This window comes from Xyrauchen texanus, chromosome 37 (assembly GCF_025860055.1).
Source record: "Xyrauchen texanus isolate HMW12.3.18 chromosome 37, RBS_HiC_50CHRs, whole genome shotgun sequence".
NCBI classification, from domain to species: domain Eukaryota; kingdom Metazoa; phylum Chordata; class Actinopteri; order Cypriniformes; family Catostomidae; genus Xyrauchen; species Xyrauchen texanus.
The window spans coordinates 30,529,844-30,540,877 of record NC_068312.1 but is presented as its reverse complement, the minus strand read 5'-3'; the positions used below and the strand labels follow the sequence as shown (position 1 = coordinate 30,540,877).

At 36.3% G+C, this 11,034-nt stretch overlaps 1 pseudogene; it reads right to left on the bottom strand.

The window, feature by feature from the left end:
• Nucleotides 1-2,841: 2,841 nt before the first annotated feature.
• LOC127630589 (spermatogenesis-associated protein 6-like) overlaps nucleotides 2,842-11,034 on the bottom strand; it is a 37,167-nt pseudogene continuing 28,974 nt past the window's right edge.

Sequence of the window (11,034 nt, the reverse complement as noted above, 5' to 3'; positions counted from 1 at the left end):
TTTTTTTTTTTTTTTTATTTTTTTTATAACATATGATTTAGTTTAACATAACACAACTAAGGGAGCTGTTTTGCTGAACATTATCACGATTGAAAATGTTACATTGAATTTATTGTTCAATAAACAAGTAGCGTAGTTAATATTTATTATTAAGTTACTTACATTTTAGACACAAACCATATTAACTGTTTTTGTTCTATTTCACCGACTAAAATAGTTCCAAAGAAAGCTACAGCAGGGCGGCGTTTTGAACGAATCTTTAGTATGAATGACTCACTAATTAAGACGGTCACTTGCCGCCACCTATTGGCGGTTTAGTTTGATGTTTAAGTATTGCATTTTTTTATATTCAAACATTTATTTAAAACATCAATCTCATAACATTATTTATTGCAGTTGTAATTGCAGTGCACAGGACGTTATGTGCAGACCCATATTGTCCGTGTTTCTAAATTTTATTTGGGTGCATAGGATGGCCTGGATGGGTGTAGGATTTCCCGGCCTGAAATTGTGTCCCAGTCTGGCCCTGCTGACACTAATCTGGAAGTTGTCAAGGATTGAGAGACATACAGCTATTTAAGCTTGAGTGAGTCCTTGATCAAAGTAATGACATATTTGGTTATCCATTATGCAGCAATGCGTTTAGCTGTTGCCTCCAGATAGCCTTATTGAAAACAACTTTTTGTTATGTCGAGATCACGAGAATTTGTTATGTCGAGATCAGGTGAAAACAAGACAGAAAAATAATAATAACACAAGGCCTTTTTGAGTTTCCGTAGAAACAAATACAAGTATGACGAATACAATTTGACCAAGGCAGAAATGTTACAGCTCTCTCATTATCTGTCACAGTGAACCGGTATGGCAAATTATTTGTTTGAAGAGCAGAGAACAGCATAGCATTTCTCATGAATCCTTCCCAGTGATCTGGTCATGAATAATTTTGGAAAAACACAGTTTTAACATTACCTTTTTCTCAAAATTTGGAAAAGCTTGAACATTCAGTTTCATTGATCTTGTGAATTGTAACACCTTATCCTGATTGGTCAACTTCAGGTAGATCACCATATTGGCCCGAATTTTTTGACATTTAAAAAAAATTAAAGGGAGGTCTTGAGCTGCTCGTAAACCGCTTGACTCCATTCGTGGAATAAAACCTGAAAAAAAAAAAAAAATGGCAGGCCGAAAATCGCACCGTGGCAGGCCTGGCTCCAGCTCTAAGATGTAAGGAGGGCCATCGGACCCACCAGGTAAGACAGACAGTTGGAGGGGTGGGTGTAGGTGTTGCTCTCAAAGTGGGCCAAGTTCATGATTGGGTGGGCCAAGACCATCCAGGCCCCGCTGTGGAGCCGGGCCTGCACCCTGGATGCCCACTTTTACTCTAATCTCCTTTGTTAACCACATATTTAAATTTTAAACTGCATGGTCACGTTACTTTACTAGTGTCTTCTTAAATAATCTGTTTAATAAGAACATATCTTCTCTCTATTGCCATTACAATTATGCTTATCAAACAAGGCTAATATAATGTTATACTGTATATACGTTTCTTATAATTTAGACCTACTAGGTCGCATGCGTAGACTGCAGAGACTGCCTATTGATTTCATTAAGATTTTTTCAACACTATTTTATCCCCTGAAATAGCTTTCCAATGATCAAAATATATTAATACAATTTACTCAAAAACCCATTGTCTTTGATAAACTGTGAAAGATGCCAGAATGTTACGTTGGTACTCTCCCCAATGGTATGGAAACTGCGCTAAAAATTAGCACGCTCATGGAAATTGGATAAGACGTAGTGCACGGTCGTTGCGCATTCATAAAAATGAAAAAAAGAGCCATTAGTGTTAGAGATTTAGAATCAACCAGAATGTTTGAGGAATATCAATACAGTGCTACCTTGCAATACATGGGGTGTTTACCTGTCCTATGGTAAGCAGTTGTCAATCAGTGACCCATGGTAGACAGGGCCAGGTAAACTCTTTGTGACCCCTTCCTTCTTACTTCATCCTGACAAAACAAACACAAACAGGACAAAATATAATTAACAATGAAGTTCTGAAAATATGGATGATCTTCCAAATGATTATCACTATATTAACACTGTAAAAAAAAAAAATGTTCAGTTCTCTAACATGGTGAAATTAGCATAAAGATATGCAAACAGTGCTGCTGAATATCCCAAGCTAATTACATTTCTCTAAAAGCTGCTAATGCAATGAAGAGTGAAACTCTTTACAAAAGCAGATCCTTTGAACTGCTTGATTAATATCCTTATAATAAATCCCTCTTCTTCCCTCTATTTAACTTTGGAGTGGATTACACATTTCTATACTTGAGCTGGGCTTCAGCCACGTTGTGCTAGGCACCCAACTGTGCCACAGTGGCACCTCTCCTCTTTCTCTCTCCTTCATCTGCAAAGATACGCCTGTAACGACAGCCGTCAGCACCAAGACCTCCCTCCCACTGAACACACTTTCTATTTTTTTCCTCTAAGGGGGATTTGCAGAAGCTTTAGAGTAATTAGAACTCTTTCGCTTTGCTATCACATCAGGGTGTTCTAGTGGAATGCAGTGTGGGTGGCGATGCGCTTAAACGGCCCACGATTTTACTGCACAAGCGATTCGTGAAGAATAAGCATGTAAGGTGATTAGCATGTTCACTTCCTGGAAGGCAGTGGTGGTACATCCTGACACAATGGATGTGAAGAATACAGAATGGCTGACAGAGCAAATTGATAATGTTTGAAACAATGACATTTACAGTAATGAGTGATTTTTGAGCATGCACAAGTTAACCTGTGTGCAAAATGACAGCATTACTAGAAATTGCTGTCTTAGACGTAGCCTACAAAGGAAAGCTTGCAGTGGAGTTCATGGGTGTTTAAGATTCTCCTGTCCCTCTGTGAGGGACAGGAGGAACTCTGGAACCTGCAAGAGTGAAACATGACATGCCTGAAAGGAAGTCTCACCCTAAAGAGACATTTTTAGATTTTTATGAATGAATGAATCTCGATTAAGCAATGAAACTGTCAAATTCTAAATTTCTCCATGACCAAATGTATTGGACACATGAACCCCACACCTATATGTGCTTGTTAAGAACTGAAAGGGTTCGTGAGAAAAAATTCAGCTGAAAAACATTAAGGGGCAATAAGTTAATTTCTGGCACTGTTTCAAACCCATATGACTTTCTTTTCGTGGAACACAAAAGGAGATGTTAGGTAGAATGTTTCGTTTCTGTCACCATTCACTTTCTTTGTATGCAAACAGTGAATAGAGAATGAAAGGCTGTCAGTCCCTAACATTATGCCTAACATCTACTTTTGTGTTCCACAGAAGAAAGCAGATCAAATGGGTTTGTAACAACAAGAGAGTAAATGATGACAGAATTTTCAGTTTTACATGAACTACCCTTTAAATTTAAAACCATGAGCATTAATATGGAAACTTATTTGGTACCTTCAAGTAATGGATGTAGCTGAAATAGAAAAAGCCGTTGATTAGAATGGCATGTCCACACACCGCAATTTAGGCTATGTAGTGAACCATTAGAACTAGTTATGACATCAAGGACACTGGAGTAAATACACCACGACAGTTTAATACCAATTCTGACCACTAGTCTGTGCTGTTGCCCTTTCAGTGCGGAGTGCTATTACCTTGGGAAATCCAGATGGCTTGTTGTAAATTTCAAACCAGTTAAATCATAAAGTTAAATCACAAATACACACGCAGAGACATTTATCTGCAGCCCTGTAGCAAATGCTGATATTTTCATTCTATGCATCTAAATATGCCACAAGAGAGAGAAAGAGAGGCTTAGATGAAGAATTATCCACATAACTTCTGTCCTGGGGTTCAGAGTGTCAAAACCTGCACAGGAATAAACTAGTAATAAAATGATATAATATCTAATGAATAAGAACCTGTATAAAGAAGAAACAAAATGGAAAAAATGTTAAAAAAAATAGCAAATTTGTATAAAAGAATATGCATTACTATGGTTCTTCATCTTTAAATGCCATAAAGCAAGCTGTGCTTTAGATCAGAGGGTCATGTCCCAAAACTTGTTTGCGGGTTGTGATAACAATGTTCATTGCAAATAATACAATTATTCTGTCACGTGGTAGAAGCATGGCAAATGACATGCCCTCATCCTAAAAAAATTATGAACAACACTATGCAAAAAATAAATAATAATAATATATCTTTTTTTTAAATTAGATGCACTGATTTGAATTTCTGGCTGTTAATTAACGAGCATTCTATTGGCCCTTTTAAACATTCTGTCAATGCAAGTCTATGGGGTTTTTCCAAACTTGATCTTCTGCTGTGCAAAAACCGTAAGTCTGATTAGTTAGAAAAGACATGGTGCACTATTTCAGAACAGTCTAAATGTCTGTGCTGAGTTTGGTGGCTGTAGCTTGAAAGTTATTGAAATTTCTGTCTTGGTTTAGGAATTAAAAAAAAACCTCAACAAAGTTTACAGAATGAGGGAATGTTTTTTTTTTCAAGCCAACATAATACATTTCAATGTTTGATTTAAAAAATGAAAATTCTGTCATCATTTACTTATCCTCATGTTTTTCTAAACACATATGACTGGAACACCAAAGGATATATGAGTCCTCATACCTCATAAGGATAACCTCAGTCCCCATTCACTTTCATGTCATCTTTTTCCTCCTCACAATGGAAACAAGTGATACAGATTTGGAACAACATGAGAATAGATCAAATCATGACGGAATTCAAATTTTTTGTGTGAACTATCCCTTTAAGAACATTTTGGTATGCTAAACAAATATTTTGGTTCACCACTTGTGTAATGTAACCGCCTAAAATTTAGGCCTAAAAGCAGAACTAGTTGAAAACTGCTTGAGACAGTCTTTATAATTAGCACAAACTAAGCATAAAAGTGCAGACTGAACTTAAGAACCCAACATTTCTTTCACTCCCCCATCAGCAGCTCAGAAAAGACGTGCATGCTCTCTCATTGCATGCATCTGTGGAGCAAAGCTTAATCTGCTGGTCTCTGACTCCGGCCATGCTTTCAATTGACAGGATAGTATCACACAATTCTCACTATTTACTCTCAAGTCTTAGATTGTCTATTGATTTTAAATGTTTGCTCTTACCCCTGTGGAAAAAGAGGCGGTAGAGAGACTAGCAAACAAACAAACATTTGCTGGTTTTGCAGCTGATGTTTAGATCAATGACACGGGTCTCTCAGAATTTATTAAACTGTGCGTCGGGTCAAACGCATTAGATCTCGCTGAAACCCAATCAATAACATTTCCTCTTGTTTTCACAGCTTCTTTTTTTCTCCCGTTCTCTTAAGTAGTGAACAAACATGACCAAACATCAGATTCTGTCATCTGAAGGTGGGGTAGTAAATTCATCTTGTCTGTTGTGTGATCACAATATGGATTTGTGGAATGGACTCTCTGTTTACTGGCCTTTGTTTTTATGAGGCGCACATTTAGTCAATATCATGTAATTGGAAATTCATAAGGAAACAGGCTATGGGGTAGCGCTTTTATGTATGTTCACTGCATATTGGTAGGTTAGAGGAAAATGCATATAATCTATTATGGATTTGGGAAAATACCATGGGCACAGCATAAAATGAAAAACACACATGGAAAGATAAATGAGTATAATGGTTCTGTTTGTTCCTAATGAAAAAATAAATCAGTCTAATGACAAAAACAAACAGCAAGAAAAGAACAAAGATAAATTCCTACTAATTGTTTAACTCCAATGAAGAGTATGTACTATAAATGCTGAGTTCACTTTAAAAGTCAACAGTAATCAAAACTGACCATATTTACTTTCTTAATACATGTTCCTGGTCTTGGGTGTTTCTTTATCTTCAGACACTTTTGGCATTGTGGACTTCTAGATAGTAAAGTCTTGCTTATCCATTTTTAACACTAACAATTTTCTTTTAAATTTGTCTACTAACAATGCCCAACATGCATCACAGAAAACCATTATAATTCCAGCCAAACAAAGTGTTATTTCCACTACATCTCAAATTTTGTATTGTGTTTAACAGAATTGTGTGATGGAAATTATTATTATTATTATTATTATTATTATTATTATTTAAAAGCCGACTCTGTCTTGCTAATGCAAATTTCACAGTTTATATTTGGGAAATGACACCTAATAAAAATACTCCACTCACAAGTGATATTTACTATGCTTTTCTTTGTTTTCTTCAAATATAACTTCATCATTCCCTAACTTCCATTTTTCATCTCAAGCATGCTCTTCACTGATACTGTTGTCGACTTGGTTATCTAGTAAACTACCTTTTGAAAAACATTGTTAAGTGTGGTGGAAATGACGCCACAACAGTTGGATAGCCGTAATTTTTGGAAAAATGTATTTAAAAATAAATAATAAATAAATATATATATATATATATATATATATATATATATATATATATATATATATATATATATATACAATCCTGAAATAGTTTATTATTTTTTTCACTCTTTGTTTAGATTATCCATTTTAAACATAATAATTTATATTTTTAGATATTGAAAATCGGGGACAATGCTAAAACAGTAAAATCCACACATAAAAGGCTTTTAAAAAGTATTTTTTATTATTATTTGTATAGTGCTTTTCACAACACACATAACGTTTCAAAGCAACTTTACAGAAAATCATGCTTCAACATAAAATTAAACTGTAATACCTAAATGTCTTAATAATAATTTTGTAGTTTGATTCAAATATGATTGTAAATTGTGTGTAAAATTAAATTTATTTTAATAAATCTGATCTAGTTGAAACCCTTCTTTTTTCCCCCTTTTCTCTTAAGTAATGAACAAACATGGCCAAACATCAGATTCTGGAAATAATATCAAAAATAAATTATGAATGCATAGTAACATTTTTAATGAGACCTTCATATAACAAAAAGCAAAAGTTTAAATCTGCGTGTATTTGAAGAAACACCCACTTATCGTCAATGAATTATCCGCATTATGTTATTCAAAAGAAAATAATTATGTTTGCCTGCATAATCTTTCATTAATTTAATAACTTGCTCTACCTCTGAAATTACTTAACTTTTTGGCTGACATCACCAAGCCCTCTTATTTTTAGCCCCTTCCCTCCAACCACCTGTCATTTAGAGATCATTAATAATGATCCAATTAACTCCCAATGGGTAAATTCGAATCCAGGCTTTTTTTTTTTTTTTCTTGATGAATATTGTTTTAATCTGAAACTAAAAAATAAAAGGGTTAAACTCACCGTTCTCTAAGGGAAGAGCAGGTAAGGACATGACTCTGATTTCTGAGAATGCTGGACACAGGGGTCGAATGGTCTTTGGGGACTTTATTCTGAGCACTCCTGGCTGCCTGGGTGGACACCTTCTAAAAGGACATGGTGTAGAAATCAGGGTCAAAATAGGCTAGCAGTATCCTACATGAATCCAAATTATCCAAATTGATGTTCCTTTACAGCCTCTATGTTGACAAACTGATTGCTTTGTAATGTATCTGGGTGGGCTTTGATCTGAAACTTCCAAGGAGAGAGGGATCTAGACAGCATTTGTTGGTGAATACTGTTATATACAGTTGAAGACAGAAGTTTACATACACTTAGGTTGAAGTCATTAAAACAAATTTATTAACCACTCCACAGGTTTTATATTAGCAAACTATAGTTTTGCAAGTCATTTAGGACATCTACTTTGTGCATGACACAAGTAATTTTTTTCCAACAATTGTTTACAGACAGATTATTTCACTTTTAACTGACTGTCAGAATTCCAGTGGGTCAGAAGTTTACATACACTAAGTTAACTGTGCCTTTAAGCAGCTTGGAAAATTCCAGAAAATGATATCAAGCCTTTAGACAATTAGCTAAGTAGCTTCTTATAAGAGGTGTATTGAAGTGTACATGTGAATGTATTTTAAGGCCTACCTTCAAACTCTGTGCCTCTTTGCTTGACATCATGGGAAAATCAAAAGAAATCAGCCAAGCAATTTCCAAATGCCTGAAGGTACCACGTTCATTTTTACAAACAATAGTACGAAATTATAAACACTATGGGAACATGCAGCTATCATGACGCTCAGGAAGGAGACACACTCTGTCTCCTAGAGATGAATGTAGTTTGGTGCGAGAAGTGCAAATCAATCCCAGAACAACAGCAAAGGACCATGTGAAGATGCTGGAGGAACAGGTAGACATGTATCTATATCCACAGTAAAACGAGTTCTATATCAACATAACCTGAAAGGCTGCGCAGCAAGGAAGAAGCCACTGCTCCAAAACTGCCATAAAAAAGCCAGACAACAATTTGCAAGTGCACATGGGGACAAAGATCTTACTTGGAGATATGACCTCTGGTCTAATGAAACAAAAATTGAACTGTTTGGCCATAATGACCATTGTAATGTTTAGAGGAAAAAGGGTAAGGCTTGCGAGTCGAAGAACACCATCCCAACCGTGAAGCATGGGGGTGGCAGCGTCATCTTGTGGGGTGCTTTGCAGCAGGAGGGACTGGTGTACTTCACAAAATAGATGGCATCATGAGGAAGGAAAATGATGTGGATATATTGAAGCAACATCTCAAAACATCACACAGGAAGTTAAAGCTATGTTGCAAATGGGTCTTCCAAATGGGCCATGACCCCAAGCATACCTCAAAAGTTGTGGCAAAATGGCTTAAGGACAACAAAGTCAAGGTATTGGAGTGGCCATCACAAAGCCCTGACCTCAATTTTCAAAAAGAAAATGTGTGGGCAGAACTGAAAAAGCGTGTGCGAGCAAGGAGGACTACAAACCTGTCTGGAGGAATTGGCCAAAATTCCAACTACTTAATGTGAGAAGTTTGTGAAAGGATTCCCAAAACGTTTGACCCAAGTTAAACAATTTAAAGGCAATGCTACCAAATACTATCAAAGTGTATGTACACTTCTTACCCACTGGGAATGTGGTGAAATAAATCAATTCTGAAATAAACAGTTCTCTCTACTTTAATTCTGAAAATAAAGTAGTGGTCCTAACTGACCTAAGACAGGGAATGTTTTCAACAATTAAATGTCAGGAATTTTGAAAAACTGAGTTTAAATGTATTTGGCTAAGGTGTATGTAAACCTCTGACTTTAACTCTATGTAATACACAACACGCAAACCACCTCTAATAATATTTATTAGTGGCATTACTAGTTCTTGAGGGCCCAAATATTGAAACTAAAGAGATAGTTCACCAAAAAAGGGATGTTAGGCTTAATGACAGCCTCAGTCGCCAAGCGAATGGTGGCGGAGGCTAACATTTTGTCTTACATCAACTTTTGTGTTCCATGGGAAAAAGAAAGTTGTACAGGTTTGGAACAACATGAGGGTGAGTAATGATTACAGGATTTTTCTTTTTGGGGTGAACTATTCCTTTAAAAACACAACACCCATTGTGACCTGTGATGTCTGTGGCACAGCTCCGTGATCTCAGATGCAGGGGGCTTCCTTTTGTAGAAGACTGAGATGGAGGATGTGTAGGGGATTATATCAATGATGCGTCTGGGCTTCGGGGCACCTGCAAATAGAAAATGCAATCAGCTACTTCGCCCCTCTTTAACAGGTGAAGCAATGTGCATCAACTCTCCAATGACACATGGGGCATTGATTATTTAAATGCATTTGTCTTTAATTTCAGGGTTAATCACTTCTGTGAAAAGGTGAAAGCGAGACAACAAACTTTTAGTTTTAACTAACTCAGACTCAAACTCATTCAGGTGTCTGTGTATCAATCCAACTTTCAAACTTCAATTAGACCGGTGCCACTTCATTTAAATAGTAAAGGTACCACGCCGGCTAATGAAACAAGCTATTTAGTTTTCATGCAAAACAAGTGTGCCGACTTTAAACACATAATGATAATAAACTAAGCAGTCTAATCTGCTCAAATAAAGAGGGACGTATTTGTTAATCATAGCCTGACTCTTAATTACTTAGGTTAATTGTAGCCTCCGGATTTCCTTTGAAAAGGCTACTCTTTTTTTTAATAGGCCTGTGACAGAAAATGCCACGATGATATCAAACGCAAATCCAAGAGCTGCCTTTTATAACATGACAGCTTTGATATTTGCACCCCAGGAGGGACTGTTGTTTTAGAAAACACAGGAAAAGAAACAAGAGGGAGAATTGATGTTTTTTACGCCAGTCAAGAATTAGGCGGACATTTTGACACAACCGTCTGTCGGCTTTAATCAAGTGCAATCACAGAGAAATGAAAATATGAAAATTCACATCAAAAAGTCTTAACAGTATAACACCATACATGTTAATTAGTGAAAATGGACACAAGTACTTGGATGTCACTTTGTGCATATATTTGAATCCATGTTTAACTGTAAAAAAATTTAAGTTTGGATGCGCTTGACTAAATTCAATTTCACTTGATCTTAAAACTGACCTTATGACTTATGCTTAAATACTTTTTAATGAATTCTAAAGACAAGTACATATATTTACAAAACTTTTTATTTTTTTAAAGAATATGATTGGATAGTGACTAGACAATCATACAGTACATGGGAAATCCCTCAAGAGGACCTCATGAAACATCTCAGTTTGGACATCATGAAGTTGATTAAAAGAATACCCGGAGAATGCAGAGCTGTAATCTAGGCAATAGGTGTGTCACGATGCAGGAGGAGGCAGACAATGGGTTGGATCCAAATGCAGTGTACTTTATTGTAAATCAAAGTCAGACAAAACAAACAGGAACAAAGGAAATGACCACGATGGGTAAAACAACACTAAAACCTGGAAACACGAAAAACATGAAAGGTAGAACAGGCAGGATAAACATCAGGGGGAGCACGGAGACAGGCATCCACAAACATCAAAGACCGACAGGGGAATGGTGAAACAAACCGGGTTAAATACACAAACACAATGACGACTAAACGAGACACAGGTGAGACCAATGAAGAGTGCAGGCAGTGAGAGAGGCCAGGAATTGTGGGAATTGTAGTTTTATACAC